This window comes from Eurypyga helias, unplaced genomic scaffold (genome assembly GCF_000690775.1).
Source record: "Eurypyga helias isolate BGI_N326 unplaced genomic scaffold, ASM69077v1 scaffold24743, whole genome shotgun sequence".
Classification (NCBI taxonomy): Eukaryota; Metazoa; Chordata; class Aves; order Eurypygiformes; family Eurypygidae; genus Eurypyga; species Eurypyga helias.
In genome coordinates this window covers 420-8409 of record NW_010243488.1, presented here as the reverse complement: position 1 = coordinate 8409, position 7990 = coordinate 420, and positions in this window count along the sequence as shown.

Sequence of the window (7990 nt, the reverse complement as noted above, 5' to 3'; positions counted from 1 at the left end):
TAGCAGAAATATTAAGCAAAGACGCTGCCACACACCCTCCACAAAAAGACCATCGATCTGCTGAGCTTCACGTAGGGGCAAAGTTTGCTCGTAGACCTGAGAGTACACCCTGGTAGTGAGATGGAGCTCTGGTTACTACAGAGGTATTTTTCAGGTGGAGCTGAAGATAGACAGTGACCAACTGTTAATTGTGCTGAGGCTGTTTATCTGTGATGGATGAACACACCATACAGAGCAATCCATGCAAGGTTACACTCAATATTTTCTAAGTTCTGTGTAGGTAATAAAATGCTCCATCCCCTTCTTTAGTGTCCTCTATCTCACCTTCCCTGTTTACAGATGAACCATGTCCAGACAACAGCACTTGGAAGACATAATTGAGCACCAGATGCTTTAATGGGTCCAAGGCTGTTGTCAGGGTCACCAGACACAGGCCAGGCCCCTGTTCCCCAGAGAGGGGTCACAGGAGGCACCTTCCCAGGCTTTGTATATTCGCTGTAACTGTGTGTTCTGGTGAGCAGCAGGATTCAGGGGTTAGTAAGTGTGCTTAGCTCTTCGGGAGAGGCGTAACCCAACTCTCTCAGTGATACTCAATTCTTGTTCTGTCATTCCTTTGACCAGGTGACGGGTTGCCCAAGTGCTCACTAATGAAGGAGAAAGTCTGTCCTGTATCACTCGGACATACCTTCCTCAGGTCAGCGACGTCCCAGGTCACTCGGGGATGGCACAATGACAGGGAAGGACTTGGAGAACTGTGCTGAGAAAACAGATCCTGTTGCAGAGCAGTGTCCTACAGCTGGGAGATGGAGCTCATGGGCAGCTCTGTGGGGTGTGGGATGGAGCGAGCTGGCATGAGGAGCGCTGGCTCACCCTGCTCCGGGCATCCCATCTCCAGGGATCTTCTCGTGGGATCCTCAGCTGCATTCTTGTCTCCTCCAAGGGCAGGGCAATGGGGAACAATTCTGCGTGGTGAGGGGCTGCCCCAAAGCGCAGACAGGACACGAAGGCCGGATCCAACACACACTCAGCCCTCCCACCCCGGCGGGCTGCCTCCTGCCGTAATGGAGCGGCAACCTGTGCTCCCACACTTCCGAAAATTAGGGCCTGGGCAGACATCTGCATGTTTGCTCCACCGGTGCAGAAAAAATATGATGCTGGCCATGGTCTTCTAGAGTTTTGAGCATTGGATGAAAAAAAATGAGGAAAAACAAAAAAAGAAGGAAGAAAGGAGATATTTTGCTGTCCTGAGAGAGCCTGGAGAGCAGGTGGGAAGCTGCCTGCAGGGCTGGCCAGTCGCTGAAAGGTGGCGAAGGAAGCTGGCACAGTAACGCCTGACGTCTGCCTTCTCCGAGCAGGTGACGAAGACAAGCTGTTGCCTTGATTCCCACAGTATATTTTCATTAAGCCGTGGCAGATGGCAGCGGAGGTCACCGCTTCCACACCACCAGCCCTTCAGCTGCAAGGTGTCGGGGAATCTTGACATCTCAATTACTAAATCTAGATTCACCCAAACAACATCCAGGATGAAGGGGGATCAGAAAAGCCACACTCTCCTAATTTCCATGAATCCTCACCTTTGAGAGAAAATCTGGGACGGACACTTCCCTGATAAACAACATATTTGTGTCTAACATCCTGACACAGGAGCAGCTGTGCTGAGAACAAGCCCCAGACACCAGGAAAATGGCAATTAAGTCCTTGTGGAAACGAGACCAAAAAGCATCCCTTGGAAGAGAATTTGATGTGAATGAGCTAAGCAACGTGGAGGGAGGATCCACTGATCTTGCCCCAGCAGAGAACTGCAGCTCACTCCTCTCCAGCCTGCGAAACCTTGGAGGATAAAGCAAAATAAAACTTCTGTTCTTCACTCCACAAGGACTTTCAGATGTGGACCCAGGGGTCAGCCAACCCTGGGAGAAGCCAGAGCTTCAGCAATGACTTCTCCAAGCTGTAGGTGAGACACAAATCCGACACGCTGGTGAGAAGCAGCACCTTTGTTGAATCCCCATCGCAAAGATTACTAGTGGGTATTTCAATCATTTCCCTGTTTCTCATCCCTACTAATACTACCTACTCTCCTAGTATTACTCTACTGCTACTGATTCCCTACTTTCTACTACTATTAACCCTACTATTATCCCTGGCAAGAAGATGAACTAAGATTCTGCCCCTTAACAGGACGCAATAAACAAGTGGAACCGGAGCCACCTATTCTCATTCTGAAATCCCATGAACTCCAGGGCAATATTATGGTTGTGGAATGATTATGAAATATCTCAGATTGGCGGTTCTGCAGGGTGTTTATTCACTGAGTTTCCTACAACAACAAAAATACCAAAATCTGTTGGCCTACGAGCAGATGAGTCAACTCAGGAAGGCACTGCCCTGCAGCAACACCCAGGGCTGTGCTTTCTCTTTGGGGTTCCCTTAAACCTAACCCCAGCACGGGCTGGGGGAGACACGAGGGTTTCAGAGATATTTGGAAGATGAAAACTTCCAGAGTGCACAATTCCAAAGGAAAAAAACAACACCAAACCAACTTATTTTTAGTGAGACTTTTCAACTTTTTCAGAGGAGCTTGAAAACACTTCTGAAAAAATGAAAGTATTTGGGGTTTGGCACAATAAACCCCGCATCATTTTCAGCAAACATTGCTAAATGCCAGACTATTTTCATTTTTTTGCCCAGAAATGTCCTTTTTTTCCCCCGCCTCATGTTCTGAAGACAAGGAATGGGAGAAGAACGCGCTGCTTTTGAGATGAAAGTTGCCATTGTGTTGAAAACCCTTTCTACCCAACTCAAACACAGAGACACAACCTGTGCAGTGAGGTGCGCTCCTCGCCTACTGCAGCAGCCCTGGAGGAGTGGGGACACAGGGAATGCAGCAAGCCTAAGGACATTCATTCACAGATTCTCTCTGGGGTGATTTTTAGCAAGAAAGGACGGTTCAGTTCTACTGACCTCGAACCCAACGTGTTGTTAACGGGGAAAGGGAATGCTACAGCTGGGGCACTCACTGCTCGCTCGATCCTATGCGTTTCGTTAAGTGCTCGAAAAGCAATGGGCTATTCCAGGGTTTTCCTGGAGGAAAAGCAATCACAATCTGGCCTTTGTTATCCAGTTTATTCTCCAAGAGTTCCTACTTGAGGGCCCCTGGAGCAGATTCTTGGAAGAGCTCCATTTTGCACCCCAGCCAAAATTATCCGAGTTTCCGTATATTATTAGCACACAATGGAGCAACGTCAGCTCAGGGCTGGCAGGCGCAGCACACCCTTAACCCCACATCTGACGGGGGGAGAGGTTCCCCATTGAGGGAGAACCGGCTCCTTCTCTTTTTGCATGGCGCTGGTGCTCGGAGAGAGGAAAAAGGGAAGGCAAAGCAGCGGAGAGTGGCCAGGCAAACACACTGCGTCAGCCAAAATACAGCCCCGGTTCTCCAAGAAGAGGCGACTTGAATACCACCCTGCCCTCAGCTGCTCTTTGGCTTGGCCTTCACCAAATTTCATTCCCAGCCTGAAAGCGCTGGATGGGTTTGGTTAGAGGGACACAAAGAAACGTGGTTCCTGTGAGTCATTTGCAATCCCCGCCACTGCTGCGGGCAGCGCGGATGTGGGCTGCGGGACGAGGCACGACGCGCAACGGGGCACGTCTGAAACGCGTGCCCTCGGCCCCTCTGCCCGTGCCCTGCTCAGAAGCTTCTGGGCTTGGACCGCTGTGCCACAGCCGCACCGACTGCAGCTGCTCAGGAAAAAAGGGGAAAAAAAAGAAAATTCTCATGCAAGAATTCAACTTTTTGTAAGAAAACCTCCACAGCTCCAGAATTAAAAATGTTTGCCAGCGCAGCAAACATTTGCCAGCAGATTTTTGATTTTTCGCCAAAATATTCTGGCCAAAACTTGGGAGCAAAACTCAGAATTGTCTGTGGAAAGAAGATACTTCTCATGAAAATATTCATTTAGTCAAATCCCCAGGTTTCGACTGAAAGTCAGCTTCAGTGGAAAATGCTGACGAGCTCTATTATTGGCACAGCTTTAATTTTCCTTTGTCTGGAACAGACAGGGAGAAGACAGCATCTGTCAAACGCAGTCTTTAGACTTATGTTATTATTTAGCCGGGAGTATTGTTCAAGGACTCCAGGAGAGGTTCAAGCCCTCACGGTGCTAGGTGCTGCACACGCACGTGGAAGCTAGTCCCGTCCCTAGAGGGGTTATAATTTGAGCACAGAGCATGGAGGAGGTAAACAGCTGGGGAGAGCACGAGGTAGTTTTGGAGGGGTCCCAAGCAGCGCGATGAGCAGAGGGACCCCGCGCTCCCCCCTTGCACCTGCTCTTGCCCCCAGCGCTTTGTGCTCGGCCGTACCACAGCTCTGAGCTCAGACCTCCCTCAGGAGACGCATCAAACCGCCCCAGCGCCGGAGGCAGCTGCAGAGGAGGGGAGAGATGGGTCCTGCTCTCCCCACCCTGCCTCCGGTTCAGAATGTCCCTGGGATGGAGAGGAACAAGCATGGAGAGTTGCCTCTGCAGCCCGCAGAGCCACAATCCTGCTCATTCCTTTCCTTGGATGGGGAGATGCTCTACCACCCTCCCTCCTCCAGCCCACGTGTGCCGATCCCATCGAGCCCACCTATTTTAACTCGGGCTTTGGGTTTTTTTGCCCAGATCCCGCCTTGCCATGCAATCCCACCTGCCACCCTCCCCTTCTGCCCCCACCCCCTGCGTGCTCTTCCGTGCTTTATGCCCCCACGCTCACGCAGCCGCTTCAGTTAGGAGAGCGCGGTTAGGGAGAAGGATCTGTGCTGGTTTCAAATAGTTTCCAGAACTGGTCAGCCCCTTCTGTAAGGGATTAAAAAGGCATCGCTGAGAAGGGAGTGAGGGAGAAAGAGAGCATGAGAAAATAAATAAATAAAGGTATATAGTTACTTTTGGTTAGTCTCAATACACAGTCCCATCCCAGGGCGCCTTGTTCTGCGCTCGTTTGAAGTATTAGTCACTTTTTCCATTAGAAGCTCTTATTCTAGGGGGATTTATAATGTATCTGTAAAATTGTCTCCAGGCTTTGCTTGGCATCTGAGCTCTCAATCCACGGACAGAATGTAAAGAAACTACAGTGGTTTGATTTATTGGGACAGGGCACGGGGAGGGAGGGAGTTTTTCCATGCTCAGTGGGAATGAATTCACGTAGTGCCTTCAGTGCACACTCACTTTGCTGCTCCAGAAAATGCACAGTTTGGGTGCAGCCTCACGCTGGCAAAGTGGAAAGGAGCAAATCAATTAGGGTGGTTTTTTTTACTATTTCCCTGCCTGAGATCCATCCCTCATTTGTGGTTTCTCACCACGACCCACCCAAGTCCATACTCCTGCTGGGTGCGACGGGGTCTCTCATGCCACTCGGGTTTGGAAATCCTGCCCTTGACAAGCCTTTTTCAACCCTAATGTCTGCACGGGGCATTTCTTCACCCTCTGCAGCAGCTCTTACAGACTCCTGATGTTCTCCCGGGGAGGCCTATGCCTCATTTAAGTTGTGCCCCTGTTTATTAATAGGCTGGGAGGGATAAACCAGGGCTGGCAAGCTGCTGTAGCACCTGAATGGCAGAGGTGTTTGGGCAAAGCGAGATCGGGGAGGTGACAGCACCTTTGGGATGCACAAACTCAGGGCTACAAACATCCCATCCCCTGACTGACGGTCCTCTCTGCCTCGGCTGAGGATAAGCTCAGCCCCAGGTTGGCCCTGGGCCAACCTTCACCCAAACTTCTGCTGAATTCGGGGTGGATGGGGAAGAAGGGGAGGATTAGGGACACCGACACACGCTCGGAATAGGGGAAGGGAGAACCAGAATCTTCTTGCCGCTTCCCTGCAGCACTGATCAGCAAAGCGAGAGCCTAGCGTGGCCATTCCAAGGAAACAATAACCTAAAATTGGAACGTGGCAAATTATTTATTCAAACTACAGCCTCCCTCCCCCCTTGATTAGCAAACCGCTGGGGAGCCAGCCCTGATTTTCCTCAGACAGACGCGTGCGGCTCTCCTCCTCCGTCTGCGCCACAAGCGCTCAGCCCACGGGGGGCTGAAGAGCTGGTTGGTATTCGCGTGGTGTAGCGGCTCCTTGAATTCACACCGTGTTCTGCCCTCCGACTGGATCACAAACTTTTTCCTTGGGAGCATACGCTGCAGTGACCAATATGTTTGTTTTCTGCCTTTTTTTTTTTCCCAGGGAAATATTTATATTGCAGTGCACAAACCCTTCTCCACGCACTCACTCGGCTACTTGCACCTAATAATGAAACGATCTCTGTGAAGCGTTGCGACCCCAATTCCTAATGTGATTATTTTGGGGGGTGTTTCCCTTCACTGTTTATAAAAAGCCCCGGTGAAGCCTTGAGGAAGGGACAGAGAACATGTGAACATTGGGGTGCGCTGCAAAACTCAAGTGGGGGATCCCCGTGCTGAAATCTTCCACAGACCCCAGAGGAGCCAGGATTTCGACCCTGGGACTTGGGTAGTGGGAGACATGGCACTCAGCAACGTACAGAGAAGGCTGTGAAGGGTTCAGAGTATCAAGTGAAGCAGAGCAGAGACACGAGAGGAACAAAGGAAGTTCACGTCATTATAATTTATTGATGATCTTGGCCTGATCACTCCAGTGTTTTGTCTTAACAGAACCCACCCCGAGCAGCACCGAGTCCTGCAAGTCACTTGGCCGTGCTGGTGTGGAAGTGGTGTGATGGTTTACAGACAAAGTGTGCTTAAAAAAGATGGAAAGTAATAATAAAAAAGCACCACGGTGGATCTCACCCTCACCCAAGCACTTGCTGGGAACCAGCCAGCATCTCCTGACCTCACCCCCATCGGAGCACGGCTCCAGGAATTCCCTCACCATAGTTCACATTTTTCCAGCTCTACCAGTTCACCCAGCAAGTGCCATGGGAAATCGCTACAGTCGAGGCATCCAAACTTGCTTAAGAATGAGCCAAACTGATTCTTTTCTTCAAGGAGGAGGGTCTTAAGGAAAATAAAATGCTGGGGGTTCTTTGTCCCTGTATCTTGGATACGAGAAAACTCCCACACTTGTCAGAAATCAGAACAGCACCAGCAGCTCAGGGCTTTTTCCCTTTCTTATTCTAGTTTTTTCCTCCCTCCAGAGTACACTTTAAAACAGGATGACACGGCCACAGGTTTAAGAGACAGCGAGTGTCCAGATGCCAATTTCTAACATAATACAGGGTACAGCTCCTTTCTCCTGTGATCATGGGTGAAAAATCAAAAGAAATAATCCAGGAGAGCAAATGCACTCCCCAGCCATTCCACCCGCTCATAAACATGCCCAGTGAGACGCTTTGTGCAAGAAACCCCCCAGCACCTCTCAGTTACCAGTCGAATCTTCCATCCGCACCTTCCGCCTGTGCCAGGCGGAGTTACCAGGGCTGCATTCGCCCCCCCAGCTCCCCTCCCGTTGGGGGCTGACGGGGCACCTTTCATAGCTAGCAGGTTCCCCTTTTTCCTCTCCCACCTCCAGGAAAACACCCTGCGCTCACAGCAAGCAACTCCAAAACAAAGAGTTCGAACCGGTCTCACCCCTTGGCACCATCTTCCTGGGCAACAGAACTTCGCGGGAAGCCTGCCCGTTCCTGCACGCTGCCGATGCTCCGAAATCCCGCCGATTTCGGAGAAGTAAATGAAATTAAGTGCGTGGATGCTGTCATTTCCTTTTTAAGGCTGGAGGAGCCCTGCAGCTCATTAGCTGTTGACAAGAAGGGGACCCTCCAGATCCAGGCTGGATGCACAGACACGGGGGGAACAACCAGACCTGTGTTTATCGTGACATGTACGCGGGTGTCAGGAGGACGAGGAACCGGTGCCCACCGGGAACGGCGCTCCCCGCACACCGGCAAGTTTATTCCTAAATAAATACACGTATAAGCACATTCCACCCCAGCACCTCATCCCGACGAGGTTTGAAATCGTTCCTTGCACGCCAACACAACATCCCCCCG